This window comes from Alexandromys fortis, unplaced genomic scaffold (assembly GCF_014885135.2).
Source record: "Alexandromys fortis isolate MF-2015 unplaced genomic scaffold, M_Fortis_MF-2015_v1.1 scaffold_276, whole genome shotgun sequence".
Classification (NCBI taxonomy): Eukaryota; Metazoa; Chordata; class Mammalia; order Rodentia; family Cricetidae; genus Alexandromys; species Alexandromys fortis.
In genome coordinates this window covers 1,113,223-1,123,778 of record NW_026068224.1, presented here as the reverse complement: position 1 = coordinate 1,123,778, position 10,556 = coordinate 1,113,223, and the positions used below count along the sequence as shown (strand labels likewise).

The window sequence follows — 10,556 nt, the reverse complement described above, 5'->3', positions numbered from 1 at the left end:
CCCCAAGATCTCAATTTTTTTCCCCGGCAATTTTGTCTACTTCCCATACTTGTGCAACCACTTTGGAAAGCAGTGCGGCAGTTTCTCAGGAAATTCGGGATCAACCTACCCCGGAACCCAGCAATACCACTCTTGAGAATATACCCAAGAGATGCCCTATCATATGACAAAAGCATTTGTTCAACTATGTTCATAGCAGTATTATTTGTAATAGCCAGAACCTGGAAACAACCAAGATGACCTTCAATGGAAGAATTGATGAAGAAGGTGTGGAATATATACACATTAGAGTACTACGCTGTGGTAAAAAAACAATGACTTCTCGAATTTTGCATGCAAATGGATGGAAATAGAAAATGCTATCTGAGTGAGGTAACCCAGGCCCAAAAAATGAACATGGGATGTACTCACTCATAATTGGCTTCTAGCCATAAAAAAAGGTCACAGAGTCTATAATTAGTGATCCTAAAGAATCTAAATAAGAAGGTAAACCCGAAGACAAACATATAGTTATCCTCCTGGCAATAAGCAGCTATTTAAGAAGGCATAATCATAATCAACAAAATCAAACAAAACTTAGTATTTGATCAACAAATTTGGTTCTTTTCTTGGAATCATATTCAATCATCACAGAATTAAATATATGTACCTAACATCATATTCATAAAAACAGATTGTTCAGGGTCATATAGGAACTTTGGAAATTAAAACTGGAATGTAGATAATTTGTTATCATCTCATATGCTTTCTAAACCACTACAATGAAATGATCATTGCCAATGACTGAAGTAGTTCTGAGTGGAAAATAATAACTTCTGCAGACTGCCTTGAAAAAACATTGAGTTGAGCTCCCAAAGAGCCGTTGAAGAGTGGAAGGAATGGGAATATAAGCAAAGAGGTCAAGACCATCATGGAACAACCACTGAAACAGTTTATCTGAGCTAATGGGAGCTCATCATCACCAGCCAGACTGGCAAGTAAAGAGCATAGAACCAAACCAGTCCAGCTGAATGTGGGTGACACTTGTATGGCTGAGGCAGACTACAGGACCACTGGCAGTGACACAAGGATTTATCCCTACTGCTTGTACTAGCTTTTTTGAAACCTACTCTTTTTAGATGAATACCTTGCTCAGCCTAGATATAGTAGGGACGGCCTTGGACCTTCCCCAAAGCAATGTGCCATACCCTCTCTGAGGAGTGGATGTGGGTGGAGTGGAGGGAAAGAAGAAGAAATGAGAGGAGGGCAGGGAGTGGGAACTAGATTTGGTGTATAAAATGAAAAAAAGATAGTTTGCTTTCTTTTTAAAAAAATAAATTAAAATATAAAGTTTAAAATAAGAATTTTAAGAATGAGTGCCAATGAGTTACCTTCAGAATGATAATGTATGTTTTAAGGACATGTACAGAGGAGCAAATTTGTATTTTGTGATATAGTACCCCAAACTTATTTCAATATTTGATTTTCTATTCTGCAACTTCACTTTTTTTTTCTCAAATATTTGGATCCCCATGTCAAAAGTAGTTCAACTGGATAACAATGTAGATGAGTCATCAGTTACTAATTGCTAAAACTCAATGAGTAATGATTAAGTGTTAAGTCTTTCTTCTAGTTTTTGAATACCAAACAAAATAACTGCTCTTTTAGTTAAAATTGGCAAGTATTTTAATAATTTTACAAAATGTAGTTATGTAACATGAAAGCAGGGGCTGCTTGTTTTTGTTGTTGTTGTTTTGCCCAGTACCCCCAGCTGTTTAGCCCCAAAGAAAATCACACATAGGCCTCCATAAATTATAAGCTGATTGGCCCATTAGCTCTAGCCCATCACGGGCTAACTCTCACATTGTGATTAACCCATTTTTCTGATCTATATTAGCCATGTGGCTCCATATCTTTTTTTTCAGTGGGGCAGATCACATCCTGCTGCTTCAGTGGTCTGAGCAGGAGTGGGAGAAATCAACTTCCTCCTTCCCAGAATTCTTCTCTTCTCATTACATCATTTATACTTCCTGTCTGGTTTTCCCACCTACATTTCCTGCCTGGCCAATCAGCATTTATTTATAACATGGTTGACAGAATGCAGACAATTCTCCCGTACCACTTCCCCCTCAAAAAAAAAAAAAAAAAAAAGGAAAATATCCATGGTTCATTTTTTTGGAATGTTGGGGGTGCTGATAATCTTATGGGGACCTAAAGAAAGTTTAGAATTATGATCAAGTCCTGATTGAAGTACCCTGTGAGTCTTGATCATCTCAGGAAGCAGTCTTGAACATGTTCTAGATGTAGAACTCAGACATCTGAGCCATTTATTCCTGATGGAGACTTCTCAGGTGGTCTTCCTTGATCAAAGTAGATTTTTCTTATCTCAGAATGAATCCACAGCCCCTCATTTTCTGTGGAAACAAAAGCAAATCCTCTTCTCCAAAGTAACATACCTTTTGACTTCAATTTTATAACCCAGGGATTTTCAAAATACCTATCTTCAATTAATCCCGCAGCATTTATAAGCAATTTTTTAGTAGCTGTTGCTCCTTCCTCAGTATTCAAACAATTCAAAGAGAGCATAATACCATACAATATCAAGATTCTCTGTATATTTTCCATCTTTATTTTAACCTCTATTTCTTTTATTTTTACTTTTAACTTTTGGCTTTTTGAGACAGGTTCTCTGTGTATCTTTGTCCTGGAATTTCCTCTGTAAACCAGGCTATCCTTGAACTCATAGAGATCTGCCGGTCTCTTCCTCCCAAGCTATTCTCTTTCTTTCTTTCTTTCTTTCTTTCTTTCTTTCTTTCTTTCTTTCTTTTTTGAGAACTTTAATCTTTAGCCTGTATAATTTTAACACACTGTAAACCATTTAGAGGTTTTTTTTTTTTTTTTTTTTTTTACTCTTTGAATCTCTCTTTATTGTATATCTCTCTTTTTGTGACCACCTGGGTCTTTAATTTTCTAAGGAATATGGAGAAGTTTCTTGCCACAACTTTATGGCATTTTAAGGTCCTTGCCAGGAAGCAAGCTGCAACAGTGTGTAAACAACACTGAAAACCTCCTATGGCATTTCAAGGTCCTTGCCAGGAAGCAAGCTGCAACATTGTGTCCATAGCCCCATAATCTGGACTTCCTGTTTGAAAGAGTCAAGAGTTTTCCCTGGCAGGACGGCCCAGAAGCCGGCATTTTAAAACAGCAGTTTTTATTCTGCTACAGTTGAAAACCAAAATGCTTTACTCTAATCTTTCCCAAGCTTTTTAGGCTTTATGTGGATGTAGTTATCCATGTTGGGCACCATTCTGTAACATGTAGGGGGTCCTGTTTGTTTGTGTTTTTTTTTTTTTTTGTCCTGCCAGGTACCCTCAACTGTTTTGGCCCTAAAGAAAATCACACATAGATCTCTATAAATTATTATCTGATTGGCTCATTAGCTCTAGCCTCTCACTGCCTAACTCTCACATTGTGATTAACCAATTTTTCTGATCTATGTTAGCCATGTGTCTCAGTACCTTTTTTCAATGGGGCAGCTCACATCCTGCTGCTTGGGTGGTCTGGGCAGTAGTGGGAGGAATCAACTTCCTCCTTCCCAGAATTCTCCTGTTCTCATTATATCATTTCTACTTCCTGTCTGGTTTTCCCACCTATATTTCCTGCTTGGCCAATCAGCATTTATTTATAACATGTTTGACAGAATGCAGACAATTCTCCCACACCATAGTTAGGTCACCAACAAATCATTCTTTATTATCTAAAATAGCTTTTATGCTTTAAAGCTATTTATTAGTATATATCCTTGTATTACTTGGAAACAATAGATAAGTTTATTGTATGTATATTTCCTGTGAAATACTCTAAGTAGAAATGAACAAGCTTGGCAAAGTTTAATGAGCACTTTTCAGAGAGAATCATCAGTTTTGTTCTGCCTCTTATTTCCATTCTTTTAATTATTTATGATATGTATTTATCTATTTATTTATTAAAGATTTCTGTCTCTTTCCCGCCACTGCCTACCATTTCCCTCCCTCTCCCCCAATCAAGTCCCCCTCCCTCATCAGCCCAAAGAGCAATCAGGGTTCCCTGCCCTGTGGGAAGTCCAAGGACCACCCACCTCCTTCCAGGTCTAGTAAGGGGAGCATCCAAACTGCCTAGGCTCCTACAAAGCCAGTACGTGCAGTGGGATCAAAAACCCATTGCCATTGTTCTTGAGTTCTCAGTAGTCCTTTAGTGGATATTTATGATATTCTAATATATAGCATAGTATCCTTTTTAAGAGCAGAATTGTATTAATTACACCGTAAACATTCTATAATTTACATTCAAAATACCTGTTTTTGTAATCTATCTTGTTAATATATAGAAGTTATAGAATATCTAAACATAGAAAACCAAATATGCTTCATCTTCAAATTTGATATTATTATGCAATGAATTTTCTAAGATCTTTTTTATCAGCAGAAAGTACTAGAAGTAGTATGAGTCTAACGGGAAAAAACTAATTAGCAATATGATAGAGGCTGAAAGCATACCTTAAAGCTGTTTTTGTTTCTGTCAATAGCAAAAGAAACAATAATATCAAATGATGAAGGTAGCTTTGAGGGCTTGAACACTTCGCACCAGAAGCAAACAGTTATTGGTAATTGGGTAGTTAGAGACAAGAAATCAGCAAAGAAAACTCTTACAAAAAATTTGCATGGAATAATTTTCTTCTTCTGGTCATGTGTTTGTTAGCCCAGGTAATTCTCAAGGGTTGTCATGAATCAACACTCTACATAAATGAAAAATTGATGAAAATACTAACTAAAAACCTGATAAAAGTAAAGAATGATTATGAATATTCATCTCCATTTACTATTGTCTAAAATAAAAAATGTCATTAACCCCACCAGAAATGAACATATAGGATGCTGTGAAACCTAAATACTATCATTTTCAATACCATATCATGAGTCAAATTTCCTAGTTTACAAGAGAGTCAAATATATCACTGGAACTTAAGTTTGATTAGTAGAACTGAAGGAGAAGTTAGGGATTATAAAATTTAGAATACAGCCATGAGGACTATACTTTTAAGAATTTTTATACACTGGTTGAAATGTGAAAAGTTGAGAAACAATAGACCTATTATCTCAAAGACACTAAAAATAAAAGAAAGGTTAATCAATTATACTTTTATATGCTTTAAGCAGAGTTAGCATAAAGAGAAGGATTAAGACAAAAGTATAAAGATATATTATGAATGTAAGCAATGTTACAGGGTCGATAAGTACAGTTGGAGAATCAGTGTTATATTATAGAATCTTGTTTTAGTACTAATTTTATTTTGGCAAGAAGTGGATTTCTTTAGAAAGATAAATGACCAAAACCATAAAGATCAAAATTTAAGGTTCAAATAATTTGTATATCAGATAATCCAGTTACAAGGTTTATGATCTAAATGTAAGGATTTTACCATGCAATTAAAATTCCATTCATATTTTTAATTATTTTCCCTAGATTATGTCTTAGAGAAGTTTATTTGCCTGAGATAAAATAAGTGCTGTCTCCACTCAGCAGAATTGCTTATTTATTTGGTAGCCAACCATTCTTGATGACTCCTAGAAGCAATATTGCGGAGATGATGCTAGACCTTGAATTTCCAGCAAGATAATGAATCAAACTGATTATGGTGTAACTATCCTTAAAACTCTTCTGGTAGTGACACTATGTTATTTAGATAATTCTATTCTTAGTATACTCATTACCAAGCTACTTCATACAGAAAATATCTGAAACTCTTAGTGATAGAATAGAGGTCTAAGTCTATTGACTTTACAATTTTAGCACTAGCATCTTTTATGGCTTATTTCATATGAAGTGAAAAATAGAAACACCAATAATGTGATTTTTATCAGCTGGGATGTAGCACATCATAATCACAAAAAATAGTTCTAGAATAAAGCATCCTTTATTCAGGTTGCCTCAACTTTCTAAAATTCCATTTGCACCCTCTTAATCTTGAAAATAAATACTACCTACTGCATATATTTACTAAGATCAAATGAGATCAAACAAGATTAGATGAGAAAATGTTGGTGTTCATGTCTAGCACATAATAAGATTTCAATAAATGTTTGTTAAATTTAAATGAAAATGTCCCTCAAACAAGAACTGACTATCTTCACATTAGGACATTTCCCTTCTCCCCAACACACTAAACATGTTTTGCTATATCATTGCACATTCACTATTTGTTCATGTATAAGTATTGCAGTTCATTTTTAATTAAATTAATTTATTTTTTAAAACAATCATTTTTTATTTTACATACCTATCCCTCTCCCTCTCCTCCTCCTGCTTCCCATTCACTGCTCCCTCAGAAAGGGTAAGGATTACCATGGGAAGTCAACAAATATAGCACATCACTTTGAGGCAGAAACAAGGCCCTCTATATTTAGGCTGAGCAAGGTATTCCTCCAAAATGAATAGGCTCCAAAACACCAGTTCAAGCCATAGGGATAATTTCTTGTCCCACTGTCAGTTCCCATAAAGACTGCTCCTACCACACAACAGTCACCCATATTCTGAGGGTCCTATACACATTGTCCTGCTGTCAGTACAGTCAGTGAGCTTCCACTAGCTCAGGTCAGCTGTTTCTATTGGTATCCCAATCATGGTCTTGACCCATTTGCTCCTACCTCTTTATACATCCCATATCATGAACATCCCATTCCCTCATGTTCCCCTCTTCTTTGCCTTTCTATCATCCCTTTCTGCCCTCTCTTCTCCCTACCCTGTGCTTCCAATTTTTGCAGTAGATCTTGTCTCTTTTACTTACGTATTGCGTATCTGTCATGTCTCTCTTTCTTACATAGTTTCTCTGGGGTCATGGACTATAGGCTGCTTATCCTTTGCTTTACATTTAATAACCACTTATGAGTGAATACATACCGTGTTTGTCTTTATGTGTCTTGGTTAACTCACTCAGAGTAGATTATTTTAGTGCCATCCATTTGCATGCAAATTTCAAGATGTCATTGCATCTTTACAGCTGAGTAGTACTTCATTTTGTAAATGTACCACATTTTTATTATTCATTCTTCAGTTGAGGGGCATCTAGGCTGTTTCCAGGTTCTGGTCATTACAAATAATGCTGCTATAAATAGTTGTGCAAATGTCTTTGTGGTATTGATCTGTTTCCTTTGGGTATATGCCAAGAGTGGTATTACTGGGTCTTGAGGTAGATTGATTCTCATTTTTATGAGAAACCACCATACTGATTTTCAAAGTGACTGTACAAGATTGCAGTCCCCCAGCAATGGAGGAGAGTTCCACTCATTCCACATGCTCTCCAGCATAAACTTGCATTCGTGTTTTTGAACGTGGTCATTCTGATGGGTATAAGATGGTATCTCAGAGTTGTATTGATTTGCATGTCCCTGATGACTAAGGACATTGAAAACTTCCTTAAATGCTTTACAGCCACTGAAGATTCTTCTGTTGAATGTTCTCTGTTTAAATCTGTACCCTACTTTTTAAGTGGATTATTTGATATTTTGTTATCTAGCTTCTTGAGTTCAATATATATTTGGGATATCAGCCCTCTGTCCAATGTGGGGCTGGTGAAGATCCTTTCCCATTCTGTAGGCTCCCATTTTGTCTTATTGACTGTGGTCTTTGCCTTATAGACGCTTCACAGTTTCAGGAGGTCCCATTTATTTATTTGATTTTTAGTGTCTGTGCTTCTGATGTATTTTTAGAAAGTGGCCTCCAGTGCACATGTTCTCAAAGCTACTTTCCACTTTTTTCTATGAAGTTTAATGTGATTGTATTTATGTTGAGGCCTTTGATTCACTTGGACTTGAGTTTATGATAGATCTATTTGCATTCTTCTACATGTCAGCATCCAGTTATGCCAGATCTATTGGTTGAAGATTCTTTCTTTTTTCCATTGTATAATTTTAGCTTTTTGTTAAAAATCAGATTTTCATATAAGTGTAGCTTAATATCAGGGTCTTTGATTCAATTCCATTGGTCCACCTGTCTGCATATATCTCAATACCAAGCTGTTTTCATTACTATAGCGCTATAGTAGAGCTTGACATCAGGGATGGTGATGCCTCTGGACATTCCTTTATTTACAGAATTGTTTTTTTCTACCCTGGGTTTTTTGTTTATTCAGATGAAGTTGAGTATTTTTCTTTCAAGGTCTGTGAAGAATTGTGTTGGTATTTTGATGGGAATTGCATTGAATCTGTAGATTGCCGTTTTTATTATGTTGATCCTACCTATCCAAAAACATAAGAGATCTTTCTATTTTCTGGTATCTTTTTCAATTTCTTTCTTCCTTCAAAAGCTTAAAGCTCTTGTCGAACAGGTCTTTCACTTCTTTGGTTAGCATTACCTCCAGATATTTTATGCTATTTGTGGCTATTGTAAAGGGTGATGTTTCTCTGATTTCTTTCTCAGCCCCGTTATCATTTGTATATAGGAGGGCTATTTTTTATTTGATCTTGTATTCTGCCATATTATTGCAGGTGTTTATCAGTTGTAGGAGTTTCATGGTAAAATTTTTGGGGTCACTAGTATAGATACTATCATATCATCTACAAATAGTGAAAGTTTGAATTCTTCCTTTCAAATTTGTATTTCCCTTGATCTCCTTTTGTTGTCTTATTGCTCTAGCTAGAACTTTGAGTACTATATTGAATAGATCTGGAGAGAGTGAACAGCCTTATTTTGTTCTTGATTTTAGTAGAATCAGTTTAAGTTTCCCTCAATTTAATTTGATATGACTGTTGGCTTGCTTTTTATTGTTTTTACTATGTTTAGATATATTCCTTGTTTCCCTATTCTCTCTAAGACCTTCATCATGAAGGGATATTATATTTTGTCAAAGGCTTTCTTAGCATCTAATGAAGGAGCCATATGTCTTTTTCTTTCTTTCAGTTTACTTATATGGTGGATTACAGTGACAGATTTTCATATGTTGAATCATTCTTGCATCTCTGGGATGAAGCCAACTTTGTCATGGTGGTTGATGTTTTTGATGTGTTCCTGGATTCAACTTGCCAGTATTTTAGCACATTGTTCATGTCAGAGATTGGTTTGTAATTCTCTTTCTTAGATAAGTTTTTTGTGTGTTTTGGGTGTCAGGGTAAGTGTAGCCTCATAAAAGAAAGTTTGGCAGTGTTCCTTCTGTTTCTATTGTGCGGAGCAATTTAAGGAGTATAGGTATTAGCTCTTCTGTGAATTTCTCATAGAATTCTGCACTGAAACCATCTTTCCCTGGACATTTTTTGGTTGTAAGACTTTTGATGAATTCTTCTATTTCCTTAGGGTTATAGGTCTATTTAAATTGTTTATCTGGTCTTGACTTAATTTTGGTGTGTGTAAATTATTCAAGAAATTCTCTATTTCTTTTAGATTTTCCAATTGTGAGAGTACAGATTTTTGAAGTGTGACCTAATGATTCTCTGGATTTTCTCAATGTTGGTTGTTATTTCTCCTTTTCCATTTCTGATTTTGTTAATTTGGATATTCTATCTTTGCCTTTTGTTTAGTTTGGATAAGGGTTTGTTTATCTTGTTGATTTCTCAAAGAACTAGCTCTTTGTTTCATTTATTCTTTGTATTGTTTATTTGTTTTTCTTTTATTGATTTCAGCCCTCAATTTGATTATTTCCTGTCATCTACTCCTCTGGGGTTAGTCTGCTCCTTTTTGTTCTATAGCATTCAAGTGTGCTGATAAGTCACAGGTCTTTCTTCACAAAATTTTCTTTGCATTAGTGATACAATTGATGAACAGTCCGATAGAAGATAAGAACTTTAGTTTCTAAAGGTGTGCTTCATGTTAAATGATCAAGACAGGCCTACAAGAAGAGTAAAATATCAGAATTGTCCCTCACCTGAGACTATAATCAGCAAAGAAGCAAGCTATGATCTTGAACCAAATTTTTCTAAAATATGACTATAAAATTATAGTTAGTCCTTCCTGCTTATATTATAGGTGGGAAGTATACGTATTTGGCACATGCTATCCTTTTGGTAATGTTTAGTTATGTAAATCCATTTGAAGAAGATCATTAGTAACACTTAGTTGGGAGTAAATTAAGAACCCCTTTCGTTATTTGATAGTGAAAGTACATAAATGCATTCCTTGTGTTTCCTTGTCTGAAGTAATATAGATGCTATATTAGTGGAAATGGACTCTGTACATAAGAAGTTAACTTTTTATAGGGATATGTGGCTTTAGAAATGGTCATGGATCCTAGTTTTAAGCTTCAAATTTCCACACTCTTTCCCATCAGGCAAAATATTCCTCTCAGTGAATGAATGAATGAAGCATAATTTGAGAACTGACTTTTATTGATATAACTAAACATTTCTTGTGGTGTAGTTCTTTCAAGTAATTAATTCAAAGATTCAGGAATTCTATTTTATTGTAATAAACTCCATTTTCATTGGTGTTATCAAAATCAAAACACGGGTGTCCTCATCTTTTGGTATTCATAATAACAGTTTAGTTAGCTTACTTTAGGCAATTACTTCCTCAAGAAACACTTTTTGCTTTTGTAGACAAATGTTTACATG

General features: G+C 35.0%; 1 pseudogene; it reads left to right on the top strand.

The window, feature by feature from the left end:
• The window catches only part of LOC126493613 (fructose-bisphosphate aldolase A-like), a 7,833-nt pseudogene extending 4,464 nt beyond the window's left edge, over positions 1 to 3,369 (top strand).
• The last annotated feature ends 7,187 nt before the right edge of the window (positions 3,370 to 10,556 follow it).